A 17,920-nucleotide genomic window follows, 5' to 3' on the forward strand; every position below is an offset into this window, starting at 1 on the left:
CTCCACCTTGTGGCTTCCCTCTAACCTCCTTTAACTTCATCTGTCTGGAGGGGAGCTCCGTCTGTCCACATTATTTATTGCTACCCCTTGCCTGGTCTCCTGCCCCCACACCTGGCCCCAGGACCTGTACGGAGGGATGTGAAATAAATGCCCTGAAACCAAATACCCGCCTAGTCCATGATGATTTCTGACACATCCTTGGGAAGCCTGCCACTCACCCCCTTGCCCTCCCGCTGGGTCCTCTGGGATTCTAGCCCGGCACCCAGGCCAGCCATTCTTAAGTTGTTCCTGCTCTGATCTGGCAGCTCTGGGCTGGGTTTGATCCACGGGAGGTCATGTTTGACTACTGGGTGATTTCACCTAACAACCCTCATTCCTGCTTGTGCTACAGTCAGAGTGACCAACAGCTCTAGGCTCCCACTTCCATACCACCATGTCTCACTGACCGAGATGGCGGCTTCTTCTTCGGAAGGAGCCTGGCTCCCGATTTGCCACACTGCCCACCATTCCCTGGTGTCCCCCACCCGGTTGGCTTCACTCACTGACTATCCCCCCTGTGGGTCCCAGGGGGACCCCAGGTCTCAGTGGTTCCTGAGCCTGCATCAGCTTGACTGCCATGCCTCACATTTATGCTGCATTCTGCAGCTTCAATCTTTCTTTTTAAATGAAGACTTTATTTTGGTTGTGCCATGTTGTTGGTGAGATCTTAGTTTCCCCCACCAGGGATCAAATTCTAGCCCCGGAAGTGAAAGCCCTGCGTCTTAACCACTGGACCACCAGGGAATTCTCAATCTTTCAAACCTCATTTGACTCAAGAAATATCCATCAGGCACCAGCTTTGTATTGAACCCCTCTAGGAAGCTCGGGCTATCCTGGGAAGGGAACTCCCACCTCTTGCAGGACAACCCTGTGAGAACTCTGGGGCTCTGAGAAGCCCCGTGATTTTTCCCAGGGTCCCAGAGCCAGGAAATCGTGTGGCCAGACCCTGGACTCAAGTCTTCTTGAAGTTAAAGAAGGCCAGACTCTCCGGCATGAATTGGTATCAACAACTAACATTTTTGCTGAGTGCTTACTACATGCCCCATGATTCTACCTGGTTTAATCTCTGTCCTCCTTCCCTGACAACTCTGACAATGGTTCTCCAAGTGGGGTCCTGGCACTACCAGCATCAGCCTCACCTGGGCACCTCCCCCAGGCCTAGCAGTCTGTGTTTTCGTGACTCTTCCTGGTGGAGAAGGGCATGGCAACCCATTCCAGTATGCCTGCCTGGAGAATCCATGAACAGAGGAGCCTGGTGAGCTACAATCCATGGAGCTGCAAAGGGTCCAACACAACTGAGTGGCTCAGCACTCACATACACGTCTGGTGGTTCCTGTGCACTGACGTGGAGGACCTGGAGGGGCCGAGGCAACAAGGCGACATGACTTCCCTGAGGGCCCCCAGCGGAGGACTGTGCAGCCCTGACTTGAGCACCCACCTGGGACCTAGAGCCCCACCCCCCTCCCCTGCACTGACCATTGTACATCACTGCTGTTTCAGTGAGAAGCAGCAGGAGCTTCTGAGTATGACGTTGCCAAAGGGGCAGTAATAACAGAGCTGCAGGGCTATGGGGGATTCGGGCGATTCCTAAGGAAGGCGGCTGGGCCCTGTTGTTTTTGTTTTTTTTTGGAGTAGGTGGGGGGTACATCAGAGACCAAACTCAAGGTCTAGAGGCAGAAATAACTAAACTGTGTTGAGTGGGAAGGGGACAAGGCTACTTTAGCTGGAATGGGTTGTCCCCGTGCAGGAGAAAGGCAGAGAGGCGGGTGGTAGCGGGGCGGGACCCCACCCTGAGGCCTGCCCCTTCCTCCCGCTGCTGGCAGTCACTCAGGGAGAAGGACATTAAATAAATGACATCAGACAGAACACCTGGCCCCTGCATGCGACACCTGCTCCCAACAGGGAAGGCTAGCAGAGACTAGAGCGAAAGGAGACTTAGGGTCTCGGGGTTGGGGGAGTGTCTGTGTGGAAGGAATGTTACTCAGGGACGCCCTGTGTGAAGTCCCCAAGTGGAAACACGTTTGGCAAAGTTCCAGGAGCTGAACCGAAGCCGGAGAGGGTGGCAGAGAACAGCAGGGACTTCAAGGCAGCCCCACTAGACATTTTGACCAGCTCTCCTGTGCATGTGTGGGAACCTGCCCTGATGCACCTGTCCCCTGACAACAGCCCCTGGCTCCAGCAGGTCTGGCTGGGGAGGAATGCCCCTAAGGACTTCGCCCTGAGAGGCAGAGCAATGTCAATAATCGCAGCCATCAGAGTAACCCTGTGTTGCCTGAAGCGCAGCCAGAGCGCCACCCGGGTGAGCTGGGTGTCCCGGGGAGTGGTGTGGAGGGACTTTTAGGTGAATAATCATACTTCACTTAGTCTGTGTCTGAGCAAAAGGAAACTAGCTTGCCAAATGTGATTGTTTTTAAATTTTTCAAAAACCTTTTTGCTTCATACCGGAGTAGAGCCGATTAACAATGTTATGGTAGTTTCAGGTGAACAGTGAAGGGACTCAGTCATACACATACATGTATCCATTCTCCCCCAAACCCCCTTCCCATCCAGCTGCCACATAACATTGAGCAGAGTCCCATGTGCTATACAGTGGGTCCTTGTTGGTTATCCACTTTGAATATAGCAATGTGTACATGCCCATCCCCAAAGGGATATTTGGAAATTTGATTTATTTATTTATTTATTTTTTTGCTAAAAGCTTAGGAAGAAGTAAGTTAAAAAACCAACCAAGTGAATTGATTTCAAGAAACATACGAAATAACAATACTTCAGGTGGTTCACAGATAGGACAAAAGTCCTAAAGGTCACAGGCAAACCATTAAAGTTTGGGTTACAGTGATGTGATCTGACACAAAGACCATCTCTTAGGCTAACATTTAGTGACGACACTCAACTCAGCTGTCACACTCTGCCCAGCGCCTGGACTCCCCAGAATTCACCTGTTCCATCAACACGAGGTTACTGGGCACTTACTTGTGCCAAGCCTGTGCTGGACTCTAAGGCTACTGCACAGACCAAAAGACCCACGCTCTGGCTGCTGGGACTGACATCAAGTGGAAGGGACAGACAAAGACCAGATAAACGTGTGGTCAGATAGCGAGTGGGCTAAGAAGGAAGCTAAGAGAGATAGCAGGACAGCATATGCCTGCAAGTTGGCTGATTCAGAAAGCAGTCAGCTGAGTAGACACCGGAAAGAAGGGAGGGAGGGAGGGAGGGTGCTCAGTCGACTTCTGGGAAATGAGGGTCCAGGGAAAGTCAAGATCAGGTGCAAATGTCTGGCACAGGAATGTACTTGCGGTGGTCATGGAACAAGAAGGAAGCCAACCAGCATGCCTGGAGTTGTGTATAGGAGCCTGAGCAGTTGCCCAGGGGAGCTGGATCACAGCAGGGTTTTAGGCCACAGTCAGGACTCGGACTATGAGTGAACTGCGGAGCTGCTGGAGACTTACACAAAGAGGAGCATTAGGGAGGGGTTTTGGTGACCCTGCTGGCAGCTGTTTAGACAGTGAGCACAGGGGATCATTAGGCCAGCGGCTCCGGAGGCCATGACTCCTGTCCAAGAGAGGGGGAAGTGGGTGGTGAGAGGGAAGAGAACTGTTCTAGAGAGGACCCTGAGGAGACTGGCTGATACAGAGGGGAAGAAGAGAGGAGCCCGAGATGCTGGCCACTTCCTTAGACGCTGGAGAGGCGGGAAGGAGCTAGCTGGGTGGAGAGCACAGCCCTCAGTATGTTCAAGGACAGGCAAGGCTGACAGGACTCTTCTCTCAGGACACATCAAGCTGAGGGAGAGTCAGCACCCGTGACACAGTGACTCAGAGCTGGGGACACAAGCAGGAGAAGAGTTTTAGCCGGGCCAGGCTGGTCTTGCAGCTGCACCTGTCAGGAGGGAGGGGCCACTTGGTGAAGAAGGGGCCGGGCACCGGGGCACATCAACAAGGACCGCTTTGTCCCTCCCCTCCCACCAAACTCCTGGGTCATTCCTGATTGAGAAAAGCCATTCCCGAATATCTCTCTTGGACAGGAATCATGGCTTCCAGAGCCCCTGGCCTGATGATCCCCTGTGCTCACTCTCTACACAGCGGCCAGCAGGGTTTCCCGCCCTATCTTGAGAACTAGTGCCTGGGGCAGGCAGCTGCACATACCCAAAGAAGAAAGGGCTCCAGGCTATGTGCTGACTACTTCCCTGGGGGTGGGAGGAGGAACCCCACGGCTCTGCCCAGGAGGAGCCACGCCTCTTTCTTTCCCCACCTTCCTCACTCTGCAAAACATGACCCCTGATATAAATTGGACTTCAGAATCAATTTCTTTTTGCTCTGGGAAAGTTTTTTTAAGAGAATGAAAGGACAAACTATAGGAGAAAATAGTTCAAGTCACTTAACCTGACAAAGAACTCATGTCTAGAATGAGTATATAAAGAACTCTCAACATTCAAAAACATCAAACATCAAACAGCTAAAAAATGAGCAAAAAAAAAAAACGTGGGGGGTGGGGGGCAAAAGGCAGGAAGAGACATTTCACTGAAGATGGTATTTGGATAGAAAATAATCATATAGAAAGATGTTCAACATCATTAACCTTTAGAGAAATTCAAGTTAAGATCACAATGAACTATCATTCTCATACACCTACTAGACAGCTAAAAGGATGTGTAGTAATGAAAGCATTTATACATTGCTAGTGGGAATGTAAAATTGTCCAGCCACTTTGAAACACAGTCTCAAGACAGTTTCTCAAAAGGTTAAACCTAGAATTCCAATCTGCCTCTGAAATTCTATTCCTAGGGTATATACCCAAGAGAAATGAAAACACATCCACCCCAAAATTTGCACACAACTGTTGATAGCTCATTACTCACAAAAACCAAAACATGGGAACAACCCAAATGTCTACCAAGTGATGAATGAATAAAGGAGATACGATATATCCATACAATGAAGTACCACTCCTTGACAACAAAAAGAAATGGAGCACTGTATAGATCCTGCAAAATGATGAACTTAAAAACATTAAGTGAAAGAAGTCAGTCACAAAAAGCTACAGATTGTATGACTGCATTCCTATGAAATGACCAGGAAAAGACAATCTGTAGAGACAGAGAGTAGATTTCGTTGTTGCCTAGGGCTGGGGTGCAGGTGTCGAGAGGAAACAGGGGGGGACTGTTAATGGTGATGAGCATTTTGGGGTGATGAGATGATCTAAAATTGGCTGTGGTGATGGTTTGCACAATGCCGTGAATACACTGAAAACCATTGACGGGTACGCTTTAAGTGGGTGGATTGTATGGGCAATTAGAAAATGGGCAAAAGACCTAAAAAGATACTTCACCAAAGAGGATACACAAATGGCAAATAAGCCCATGAACATATGTTCAGCACCACTAGCCATTAGTGAAATGCAAATCAAGACTGTGCAAACCACTGCATACCAATGAAACAACTGAAATTAAAAATAATAATGATAGTAAATGCTGGTGAGGATGCAGTGAGACTGGATCATTCATACATGGCTGGTGGGAATGTAAAATGGTACAGCCACTCTTGAAAAACTAATGAAATCATCCTACCATATGACTTGGCAATTGCACTTCTAGGCATTGATGCCCAATAAGTAAAAATTCACATCTACACCAAAACCTGTACACGGTTGTTTAAAGCAGCCTTATTTGTAACAGCCCAAATTGGAAACAATCTACATGAGCCTCAATACTAAATGGTTCAACGATTGTGATACATCTATGTGCCACACAGTACAATGTGCATAATGTGTTCCACTGCTACACAGTACTCTGTGGATGTGTCACAACTCCCTGGGATACAGCCAACAGTTGTTAGATATCCAGGAGTACTATGTAGCAAGTACTGTGTAGCAATGGAATGAGATATGGGACAGACATCAACTTGGAAAATTCTGAAGGGCATTATACTGAGTTAAAAAAACAAACAAACAAAAAAACAGTCCAAGGACTTCCCTGATGGCCCAGCGGTAAGACACTGTGCTCCCAATACAAGGAACCCAGCCAGGTTCGATCCCTGGTCAGGGAACTAGATCCCCACATGATGCAACTAAGAGTTGCCATGGTTGCAACTACAGATGTCGCACACCCAAGCTAAGACCCAGTGCAGACAAAGAAATAAATCTTTAAAAAGTCCTAACGGATACTGTACCACGTGACTCCTTTTATGTACTATTATCAAAATGACAAAATGGTAGAGATGGAGAACAGATTACTGGTTAGAGATAGTGGAGGAAAGGGAGGTGGATGTGACTACAAGGGTGATCTTGGCGATAATGGAATATTTCTGTATCTTGTCTACAATGGTTATGTACGTCTAGGTTGTACTACACCTAATTATGTAAGAAGTAACCATCAGAAGAAACTCATCACAGGGCACACCAGACTTTTCTATCTTTGTCACTTCCTTTGAGTCTATAATTATTTCAAAATAAAAAGTTCAAAAAAAAAAAAACCCAGAAAACAACCCAGTGATCTCAGTGGGGGACTCCCAGGCCAGGGGACAAGATCCAGTCTTCAACAGGGGACCGACTGGGGATGTATATTCTGGCTCACCAGCTAGGAGTGTCTGCTGGCATAGCTCCAGGCGTTGCTGATGGTCACAGGAGGAAATTGGTCAGGGAGTTCAAGGGCATGCCCTGATTTCTGGAAGTCAAGGGCTGCACGGAGGAGGAAGGGCTAAGGAATCAGGACTTCTGAGAACGCAGCTCTGGTGCCTTCACATCTTTTCCTCCAAAGAGGCAGGTGGTCTCTGTTTTGGGGTGTCATCTGCCCTGAACAATGAGGACGACAGCACCTTTCTCACAGGGTTAAGTGAGGTCACACATGCGCTGCACTCAGCTGCCTATGACATATGGCATGTGATGAGCACCTGGCGAACAGACCTGGGTTCAAATCCCAGTCCTGCCACCTGTCAACTGTGAGCTGTCCCTCAGTTTCCCCTCTAAGGATGGTGCAGACACGGGTGGTTCTGACTTCCTGAGTGTGCTGTGAGCGATCAGGAGCATGCAAAGCACTTTGCACGGTGGTGGGCATGAAATGAGCATCGCTGTAAAAGTGTGCTGTCGTTATTGCTGATATTCCCTTGCTCTGCCTGACAGATACTCCATGGTGACATCACTTCACGGATACCTCTGGCTGCTCATCTCTAGCTTGATTTTGATAGACAGGCTCTCTGAGACCAAATCGTGGTTCCCCGCCTGTGCCCCAGAGATGATGTTCCAGGCAGACCAAGCTCTGGGGTAAGAGTGGGGTCTTTGGCTGTGTCCTGCCTGTGATCTGGGGGTGTCACCTCATCTCCAGGGAGCACTGTTGACCAATTATGATACAATGTATTAAGTGAGTAATAGGTACATAATCACAATAGTAAAAGATGTTATCACTTTTCACAATCAGTAGCCAGACAAAAAAATAAAAGAAAATTACAATCTCAAGCTATAATGGGAACATGATTAACCTAACAGTATAAGATACACAAAGTGGAAGTACATATGTGCGTGTTTTCATCTGCTCAGCCAGTCTTTAGACTAATGCATTTAACCCATTTACATTCAAGGTAATTATCGACATGCATGATCCTATTACCATTTTCTTAATTGTTTTGGGCTTATATTCTATAGGCAGGGCCTTTTATTCTCTTGGTTTCTACCTAGAGAAGTTCCTTCAGCATTTGTTGTAAAGTTGTTTGGTAGTGATGAATGCTTTTAACTTCTGCTTGTCTGGAAAGCTTTCGATTTCTCCATCAGATCTGACAGTCTTGCTGGGTAGAGTCTTCTTGGTTGTAGGTTCTTCTCTTTCATCACTTTAAATGGGTCACGCCATTCCCTTTTGGTTTGTAGGGTTTCTGTTGACAAATCAGCTGATAGCCTGAGGGGAGTTCCCTTATATGTTGTTTGTCATTTTTCCCTTGTTGCTTTTAATCTTTTATCTCTGTCTTGAATTTTTCTCTCAGTTTGATTACTGTATGCCTCAGCGTGTTCTTCTTTGGGTTTATCCTGCCTGGGACTCTGCACTTCCTTTACGTGGTTGATTATTTCCTTTCCCATGTTAGGGATGTTTTCTGTTATTATCTCTTCAAAGATTTTCTCAGGTCCTTTCTCTCTCTCTCTTCTCCGTCTGGGACCCCTATAGTGCAAATGTTCATGCCTTTAATGTTGTCCCAGAGGTCCCTTAGGCTGTCTTCATTCCTTTTCATTCTTTTTTCTGTATTCTGTTCTGTGGCAGCGATTTCCACCCTCCAAGCCATTTATCCATGCTTCTGTCTCAGTTATTCTGCTATGGATTCCTTCTAGTGTTTTATTCATCTGTTTGTTTCTTAGTTCTTCCAGGTCTTTGGTAAACAATTCTTACATCTTCTCGGTCTTCGCCTCCATTCTTTTTCTTAGATCCTGAATCATATGCACTATCATTAATCTGAATTCTTTTTCTGGAAAGTTGCCTGTCTCCACTTCATTTAGTTGTTTTTCTGGAGGTTAGCTTGTCCCTTCATCTGGGACATAAATTTCTGCATTTTCATGCTGATTAACTTGTTGTAATGTGGTTTTGTTTTAGTTGCTGTGGAATTGTGGTTTTTCTTCCTCCTTCTGTCTACCCTCTCATGGAGGAGGCTAAGAGGCTTTTAAGAGGCAATGGCACCCCACTTCAGTACTCTTGCCTGGAAAATCCCATGGATGGAGGAGCCTGGTAGGCTGCAGTCCAAGGGGTCGCTGATAGTTGGATGTGACTCAGTGACTTCACTTTCACTTTTCATTTTCATGCATTGGAGAAGGAAATGGCAACCCACTCCAATGTTCTTGCTTGGAGAATCCCAGGGACGGGGGAGCCTGGTGGGTTGCCATCTATGGGGTTGCACAGAGTCAGACATGACTGAAACAACTTAGCAAGAGGCTTTTATAAGCTTCCTGATGGGAGGGATTGGTGGTGGGGAAAACTGGGTCTTGCTCTGGTGGGCAGGGCCTTGCTCAGTAAAGCTTCAATCCAATTATCTGCTGATAATTGGATTGGGCCCCTTCCCTGGTAGTTTTTAGCCTAAGGTGACCCAGCCCTCCAACTTACCTTGAATCATGAATAAAGCAGTGCCAGAAAAACATCTACTTCTGCTTTATTGATTACACCAAAGCCTTTGCCTGTGTAGATCACAACAATCTGTGCAAAATTCTCTGAGATGGGAATACCAGACCACCTGACCTGCTTCCTGAGAAATCTGTATGCAGGTCAAGAAGCAACAGTTAGAACCAGACATGGAATAACAAAATGGTTCCAAACTGGGAAAGGAGTGCATCAAGGCTGTATATTGTCACCCTGCTTATTTAACTTATATGCAGAGTACATCATGTGAAATGCCAGGCTGGATGAAGCACAAGCTGGAATCAAGATTGCCAGGAGAAATATGAACAAACTCAGATACGCAGATGACACCCTCCTTATGGCAGAAAGTGAAGAGGAACTCTTGAGTGAAGAGCCTCTTGATGAAAGTGAAAGAGGAGAGTGAAAAAGCTGGCTTAAAACTCAACATTCACAAAACCAAGATCATGGCATCCGGTCCCATCACTTCATGACAAATAGATGGGGAGACAATCGAAACAGTGAGAGACTTTATTTTCTTGGGCTTCAAAATCACTGCAGATGGTGACTGCAGCCATGAAATTAAAAGATGCTTGCTCCTTGGAAGAAAAGCTTTGACCAATCTAGAGAGCTTACTAAAAAGCAGAGACATTACTTTGCCAACAAAGGTCCATCTAGTCAAGGCTATGGTTTTTCCAGTAGTCATGTATGGCTGTGAGAGTTGGACTATAAAGAAAGCTGAGTGCAGAAGAATTGATGCTTTTAAACTGTGGTGTTGGAGAAGACTCTTGAGAGTCCCTTGGACTGCAAGGATATCCAACCAGTCAATAAGGGAAATCAATCCTGGGTATTCATTGGAAGGACTGATGTTGAAGCTGAAACTCCAATACTTTGGCCACCTGATGTGAAAAGCTGACTCATTTGAAAAGACCCTGATGCTGGGAAAGATTGAGGGCAGGAGGAGAAGGGGATGACAGAGGATGAGATGGTTGGATGGCATCACCGACTCAATGGACATGAGTTTGGGTAAACTCTGGGAGTTGGTGATGGACAGGGAGGCCTGGCATGCTGCATTTCATGGGGTCTCAAAGAGTCAGACACTGCTGAGTGACTGAACTGACCTGAGCTGAACACCAAAGAATTTATGCTTTTGAACTGTGGTATTGGAGAAGACTCTTGAGAGTCCCTTGGACTGCAAGGAGATCAAAACTGTTAACTCTAAAGGAAATCAGTCCTGAATATTCATTGAAGGACTGATGCTGAAGCTGAAACCCCCATACTTTGGCCACCTGATGCAAAGAACTGACTCATTGGAAAAGACTCTGATGCTGGGAGGGATTGGGGGCAGGAGGAAGAGGGGATGATAGAGGATGAGATGGTTGGATGGCATCACCGACTCAATGGACAAGAGTTTGAACAAGCTGCGGGAGTTGGTGATGGACAGGGAAGCCTGGCATGCTGCAGTCCATGGGGTCACAAAGAGCTGGACACGACTGAGTGGCTAAACTGACCCAGCCCTGGGGTCCATGGGCTCTATGGTCTGATTAATGGCAAACTCCAAGAGACTTTACTCTAAAAGGGACCTTCCAAAACAGCTGCTGCCGGTCCCTCTGTCCCTGTGGTAAGCCCCTGCCAACCCAACCCACACCTCCACAGTAGACCTTCCAACACTAGCAGGCAGTTTTGGTTCAGTTTCCTGTGGAGTCACTGCTCCTTTCCTCTGAGTCTTTGTGTTTGCAAGGTTCTATTTGTGCCCTCCAAGACTGAAGTCTCTGTTTCCCCCAGTTCCATGGAAGTCTGGTAATCAAGCCCCCCTGGCCTTTAAGGTCAGATCCCTGGAGGTTCCCAGTCTCTTTGTTAGGTTCCCAGGCTGGGAACCCTGACCTGGGGTTCTGAACCTTCAGAACAGTGGGAGAACTTCTTTGGTATTATTGTTCTCCAGTCTGTGGGTCACCCATCTGGGGGGTATGGGATTTGATTTAATCTTGATTGTGCCCCTCCTACTGTCTTGTCGTGTCTTGTCTTTGGACATGGGGTGTCTTTTTTCAGTAGGTTCAGCGTCCTCCTGTTGATGGTTATTCAACAGCTAGTTGTGATTTTGGTGCTCTCGAAGAAGGAGATGAGCATGCATCCTTCTCCGTCCTCTGGAACTGGAAGCCCAAGAAATCTGGACTTGTACTTTAAATTTCAGTTTCTAAATATTCATTATTAATATAAAGAAATGTGACTAATTTTTGTGTTGATCTCGTATTCTGCACCCTTGCTGAATTCACTTATTAATTTTGGAATTTTTTTTGTAGGTGCCTTGGGATTTTCTACACAGACCTTTATGTTATCTGTGAATAGATTTTATTGCTTCCTTTCAGATCTATATGCTTTTTATTGCCTTTCTATATCTTCTTATGCTGTCTAGAACTTCCAGAACTATATTGAATAGGAGTAACTGAGAGTGAACATTCTTGCCTTGCTACCAAGCTTGAAGGAGAGAGTATTAACACTGTTAAGAATTAAGTATGTTTTGTAGGTTAGTTGTAGGTAATCAAGTTGAAATTTTTTTATTCTTAGTTTTCAGAGAGTTTTTATCATAAAAGGGTGATGAATTTTGCCAAATGCTTTTTATTCAACAACTTATATGATCGGGTGAGTTTTCTTCTTTGTCCCATTAATGTGAGATTACACTGACTGATTTTCAAATATTGAACCAGACTTGCATCCCTGGAATAACCCCCACATGGTTATAGTTGTATAATTCTTTTGATATATTGCTGAATTCTATCTGCTAACATTTTGTTAAGGACTTTTGCACCCATTTTCACAAAGAATATTGGTCTGTAGTTTTCTTTTTCATACTATCTTTTCATACTATCAGTTCAGATCAGTTGCTCAGTTGTGTCTGGCTCTTTGTGATCCCATGGACTGCAGCATGCCAGGCTTCTTGTCCATCACCAACTCCTGCAGCTTGTTCAAACTCATGTCCATCGAGTCAGTGATGCCATCCAACCATCTCATCCTCTGTCATCCCCTTTTCCTTCTGCCTTCAATCTTTCCCAGCATCAGAGTCTTTTCTAGTGAGTCAGTTCTTTGCATCAGGTGGCCAAAGTATTGGAGTTTCATCTTCAGCATCAGTCCTTCAATGAATATTCAGGACTGATTTCCTTTAGGGGTGACTGGTTTGATCTCCTTGCAGTCCAAGGGACTCTCAAGAGTCTTCTCCAACATCACAGCTCAAAAGCATCAATTCTTCGGTGCTCAGCTTTCTTTATAGTCCAACTCTCACAGCCATACATGACTACTGGAAAAACCACAGCTTTGACTAGGTGGACATTTGTTGGCAAAGTAATGTCTCTGCTTTTTAGTATGCTCTCTAGATTGGTCAAAGCTTTTCTTCCAAGGAGCAAGCATCTTTTAATTTCATGGCTGCAGTCACCATCTGCAGTGATTTTGGAGCCCAAGAAAATAAAGTCTCTCACTGTTTCGATTGTCTCCCCATCTATTTGTCATGAAGAGATGGGACCGGATGCCATGATCTTGGTTTTGTGAATGTTGAGTTTTAAGCCAGCTTTTTCACTCTCCTCTTTCACTTTCATCAAGAGGCTCTTCACTCAAGAGTTCCTCTTCACTTTCTGCCATAAGGAGGGTGTCATCTGCGTATCTGAGTTTGTTCATATTTCTCCTGGCAATCTTGATTCCAGCTTGTGCTTCATCCAGCCTGGCATTTCACATGATGTACTCTGCATATAAGTTAAATAAGCAGGGTGACAATATACAGCCTTGATGCACTCCTTTCCCAGTTTGGAACCATTTTGTTATTCCATGTCTGGTTCTAACTGTTGCTTCTTGACATGCATACAGATTTCTCAGGAAGCAGGTCAGGTGGTCTGGTATTCCCATCTCAGAGAATTTTGCACAGTTTGTTATGATCTACACAGGCAAAGGCTTTGGTGTAATCAATAATGCAAAAGTAGATGTTTTTCTGGAATTCTCTTGCTTTTTCTGTTATCCAGTGGATGTTGGCAATTTGATCTCTGGTTCCTCTGCCTTTTCTAAAACTAGCTTGAGCATCTGGAACTTCTGAAGCCTGACTTGGAGAATGTTGAGCATTGCTTTGCTAGGGTGTGAGATGAGTGCAATTGTGCGATAGTTTGAACATTCTTTGGCATTGCCCTTCTTTGGGATTGGAATGAAAACTGACCTTTTCCAGTCCTGTGGAGTCCTCTGGGAGGGTCCCCGGAGTCTGTGAGGGCCCCACAGAGCCCCAGGAGAGTCTCTGTGTTTTGTATTGTATTTGTCTTTTTTGTTTTGTGTTGGTTTCAGGGTAATACTGGCTTCATAGAATGAGTTGGAAAGCATTCTCTCTACCATTTTCTACAAAATAGATTATGTAGAATTGGTTTTAATTCTTTTTTAAATGATGGATAGAATTCTCCAGTAAAACCATATTGACCTGAACGCTCATTTTGCATGTTTTAAATTACTTTAGTATTTATAGGGCTATTCAAATTATCTGATTCATATTGATTGAGTTGTGGTAGCTTGTACTTTTTGAGGAATTGATCCGTTTACTCTAAGTAGAGTTTTTCATGATATTCTCTTATTATCTTTTTGACATCTGCAGGGTATGTAGAAATATTCTCTGTTTCACTTTCGATATTAACAATTTCTCTCTCTTTTTGTCAGTCTTGCTGGAGATCCATCAATTTTCTTGATCTTTTCAGTGAACCAGGTATTTTATTTCCTCTATTATTTTTCTGTTTTTAATTTCATTGATTTCTGCTTTTATATTTATTATCTCTTTCCTTATGCCTGTTTTAGATTTGTTTTGCTCTTATTTGTCTAGTTTCTAGAGATGGAATCTTATGTTATTGATTTGAGGCTTACTTTTTTTTTTTTTTGGCTTGCAGGAACTTAATTCCCCAACCAGGAATTAAACCCCGGCTCTTTGCAGTGAAAGTACCAAGTCCTAACCACCAGACTACCAGGGAACTCTCAAGACTTACTTTTTTTTTTTTTTTAAGACTTACTTTTTTAATGAAAACATTCAGTGCCATAAATTTCCCCCTTGTGTTTTAGCTGTGTCCCACAAAGTGTGATAGGCTCTATTTTCATTTTCTTTCAGTTCAATGTATTATTAAATTTCCCCTGAGATGTTCCCTTTGATCCATAGTCTATTTAGAAATGGGCTGTTTGGTTTTCAGGTGTTTGGGGATGCTTCTGTTTTTTATTTCTAGTTTGATTCCATTGTGGTTAAAGCATATACTGTATGTGATTTCAATTCTTTCAAATTTTTTGAGGCTTGTTTTATGGCCCTAAATTTGGTTGATCTTGGTATATATTCTATGCTCCCTTGAAAATAACGTGTATTTTGTTGTTTTAGGGTGGAGTAGTAGTCAGCGAATGTCAGCTAGATACTGTTTGTTGATGATGTTGCTGGTTGATGGTATTGTCCTTTGCTGTTTTTTGTCTAGCTCTCCTATCAGTTGTTGAGGATGAGTGTTGAAGTTTCCAACTATAACTGCGGATTGTCTATTCTTTCATTTCTATTGGATTTTGCTTCACACATTCTGTAGCTCTGTTGTTTGGTGCTTACACATTTAGAGTGCTATGTTTTGGTGGATCAACCCTTTCCTTATTGCATAATATCCTTCTCTGTCTTGGATCATTTTCTTTGTTCTGAAATCTACTATGCTGTTGCTGCTTAGATGGCTTCAGTTGTGTCCAACTCTGTGCGACCCTATGGACTACAGCCCACCAGGTTCCTTGGTCAGTGGGATTCTCCAGGCAAGAATACTGGAGTGGGTAGGCATGCCCTCCTCCAGGGAATCTTCCTGACCCAGGCGTTGAACCTGGGCCTCCTGAATTGCAGGCAGATTCTTTACCACTGAGCCACCTGAATTATAGCCACTCCTATTTCCTTTTTAAAATTGAGATATAATCAACATATAACATTATGTTAGTTTCAGGTGTGGAATGTAATGATTCAATATTTATATCTACTGCAAAACAATCACTACAATAAGTCTGGTTAACATTCATCAGCATAAATAGCTACTATTTTTCTTCTTGTGATGAGAACTTTTAAGATTTACTCTCTTTACAACTGTCAAATATACGATACAGCAATAGCAACTATGGTCACCATGCTATAACTTACATCCCTAGGATTGATTTATTTATTTTATAACCAGAAATTTGTACCTTTAACCCACTTCTACCCCTTTTGCCCACCCCCTACTCCCTGCCTCTGGCAACCACCAAACTGTTCTTTGTATCTATGGGTTCATTTTCACTAAAGATTCCACCTGTAAGTGAGATCATACGGTATTTGTCTTTCTCTGACTTATTTCACTTAGGGTAATTCCCTCCAGTCCCATCCATGTGGTAGCAAATGGCAAGATACTCTTCTTTCATGGCTGAAAAATATTCCTTTGTGCACATATTCTTTATCCACACTTCCATTGATGGACACGTAGGTTGCTTCCATGTCTGCAGGGAACATTGAGGTGCCAATATCCTTTCGAGTTAGGGTTGTATTTCCTTCAGAGAAATACCCAGAAGTGGCCTTGCTGTCACAGGGAGCTGGGGTCAGGGGCGTGGCCAAGAAGAGTGAAAATAGGTCACTGGCGACTCCGCTGTGCTTCCCCTTTCACTCTTAGATGCTGCCAGGGTCCCCGAAGAGGGAAGACACATGAGGAAACAGGTAAAAACTATTTTGTTCTTTTTTGCATTAGACAAGCACGCATGGAGCAGCCGCTGAAAGCTGGCACAATTCAGGGGCTGGGAGCACAGTGGGGACTCTCTTCCCTTCTCCTGCCAGTATGACAACAGGTGGCAGTCCCCTGTCTTTGAGCATCTTTCTGGCAAGTCAACTGAGAGCAGGAGGGTGCCCTGCCCTCACGGAGTGCCCAGGAGGGGATAGCGGACCCAGGGAGGCCAGCTCTGAGGTCCTGCGAGGCTCTATGCGGGCTGGTGTTGAGCAGAGCACATGTCTGGAGCCTTTGCGCAAAGGGCCGACTGTCCCCAGCCCCCCTGCGCCATCCCACCTCAGCAGCCTTCCAATCGCAGGCCTGGGGCCCACACTTTGTGCCCCAGAGACCGCCTGAAGCTCCATGGGGATAAGCATACAGCCCTGCTCTGAGAAGCGCCCCTCTCCCACTGGCCTGGTGTCCTCCAGCGGGTCCCCAATGAGGGTGTGACTGGTGGCTGCTGGCAGAGGGGTACTCTTGCCCAACCCCTGGAGGCTAGTCTTTGCCAAGAGGAATGGATGCTGGCCCTGGCCACGGCCCTTGTGGAAACCCAAAGGGGGCCCAAAGTGCATCCCTTGGAATACTGACCCTGGGACTAAAACATGTAAAATAGTTCCCCTGGCTAAAGAAGCTGGGGTCTTGTGCTGTACTCTAAGCTCCATGCTGGGAAATGCACAAGGCATATACAGCTGGTTAAAGGGCCTGAAAAGGTCTGTGCTGAAGAATTCCATTTCACATTTTTTAATCCAGCTTTTGACCTTAAAGACTTTTTTCTGTGTAATGTGATTAACACCTGCAGAGCTGTATGGTGCCTGCATGGAGTGTCTACCCCATCCATGCCTGGGGCCAGACCAGCATGACTTCTGGGTCTGGGAACAAGACTCCTTGTTACTTTCAGCCGGCAGCCTAGCTTTCCCCATGCTGGTTGTGGACACCCAACAGTCCTTAGCCTAAGCCACACAACCGGAGGAGATAAACAGCCGGAGCAGCTGGGGGCAGGGGTGCTGATGTGTGGGAACTGTTGGCTGGGCAGGGAGGGGGTGGGAAGGAGACGAAGGTCTGGGCTGAGACAGGAGACACACTCTGTTGGCCTGTCCTGGTGACCCGCCCCCCCCAGGGACAGGCCTGAAGGGTGCAACCATGCAAATTGGGACTTAAATTTAACTCTATGTAAATGTAACTCTGTGTAAAAGTCTAGTGAGTTAGCTGTCCAGCTCATTGTGTGTGTGCACACACACACAGGCAGTGGTTGCACATGGGTGGCCCTTGGACCACCTCTAAGCCCACAGACAGGTTTTGTTTGATCAGCATGGCATTTATTTGTTTTGTTTTGTTTCAAAGCAAGACACGAAATTTTGGCTTCTTGCAGCTTTTAAAACAGTAGAAGATAGCCCACATTCCCACCTGACTGGAACTGAGATAGGCATGGCCTTTACTCAAGGCCGGTGTCAATACCTGGTTGATTTGTTTCCTACCGAACCCAGGGTATGGGGCAGGGGGGCGGTGCTCTGAATGGTCCCTTGGACCACATTTTCCTGAGTCCTCTCAGATCCATCTAAATGCTCTCTTGGCATCATGCTTAATGACTGGCTTTAGAGTTGTTGTTGTTGTTGTTGTTTTCCTGGTCTTTAAAATCAGAGTTTGGCCCTGTCTCTTTCCTATGTGAAACCCTTCCCTGGTTGCCCCAAGGTAAGCTCCAAGTCACCTAGGGCCTGACATTTGAGGTGCTCAGCAGTTTGGTGCCACTCAAAGCTTGAGAGCTAGCCAGCAAGTTTATAGAAGTTTGGATGGAGGATTGATTGGATGGATGGATGGTTGGAAGCAAGGAAGAAGAGCTAGTCCTACATGGTGTTGGGCTGATGGGAGAGGCATGGTGTATCCCGAAAAGGCCCATGAGCTTCTGGAATTCCCTATCCTGCTGTGCAACCAGTCACTGTCTTCCGGGGATCAGGGAAAAGGGGTTGGCATATGTGCGCAAGAAGAGCTGTCTGGAAGATGTCAGCGACCAGGTGGCTCAAAGACAAACTCTTCCTGGCCCAGGCTCCTGCCTAGACACAGCACC

The sequence above is a fragment of the Capricornis sumatraensis genome, chromosome 20 (assembly GCF_032405125.1).
Source record: "Capricornis sumatraensis isolate serow.1 chromosome 20, serow.2, whole genome shotgun sequence".
In the NCBI taxonomy this organism is placed as follows: domain Eukaryota; kingdom Metazoa; phylum Chordata; class Mammalia; order Artiodactyla; family Bovidae; genus Capricornis; species Capricornis sumatraensis.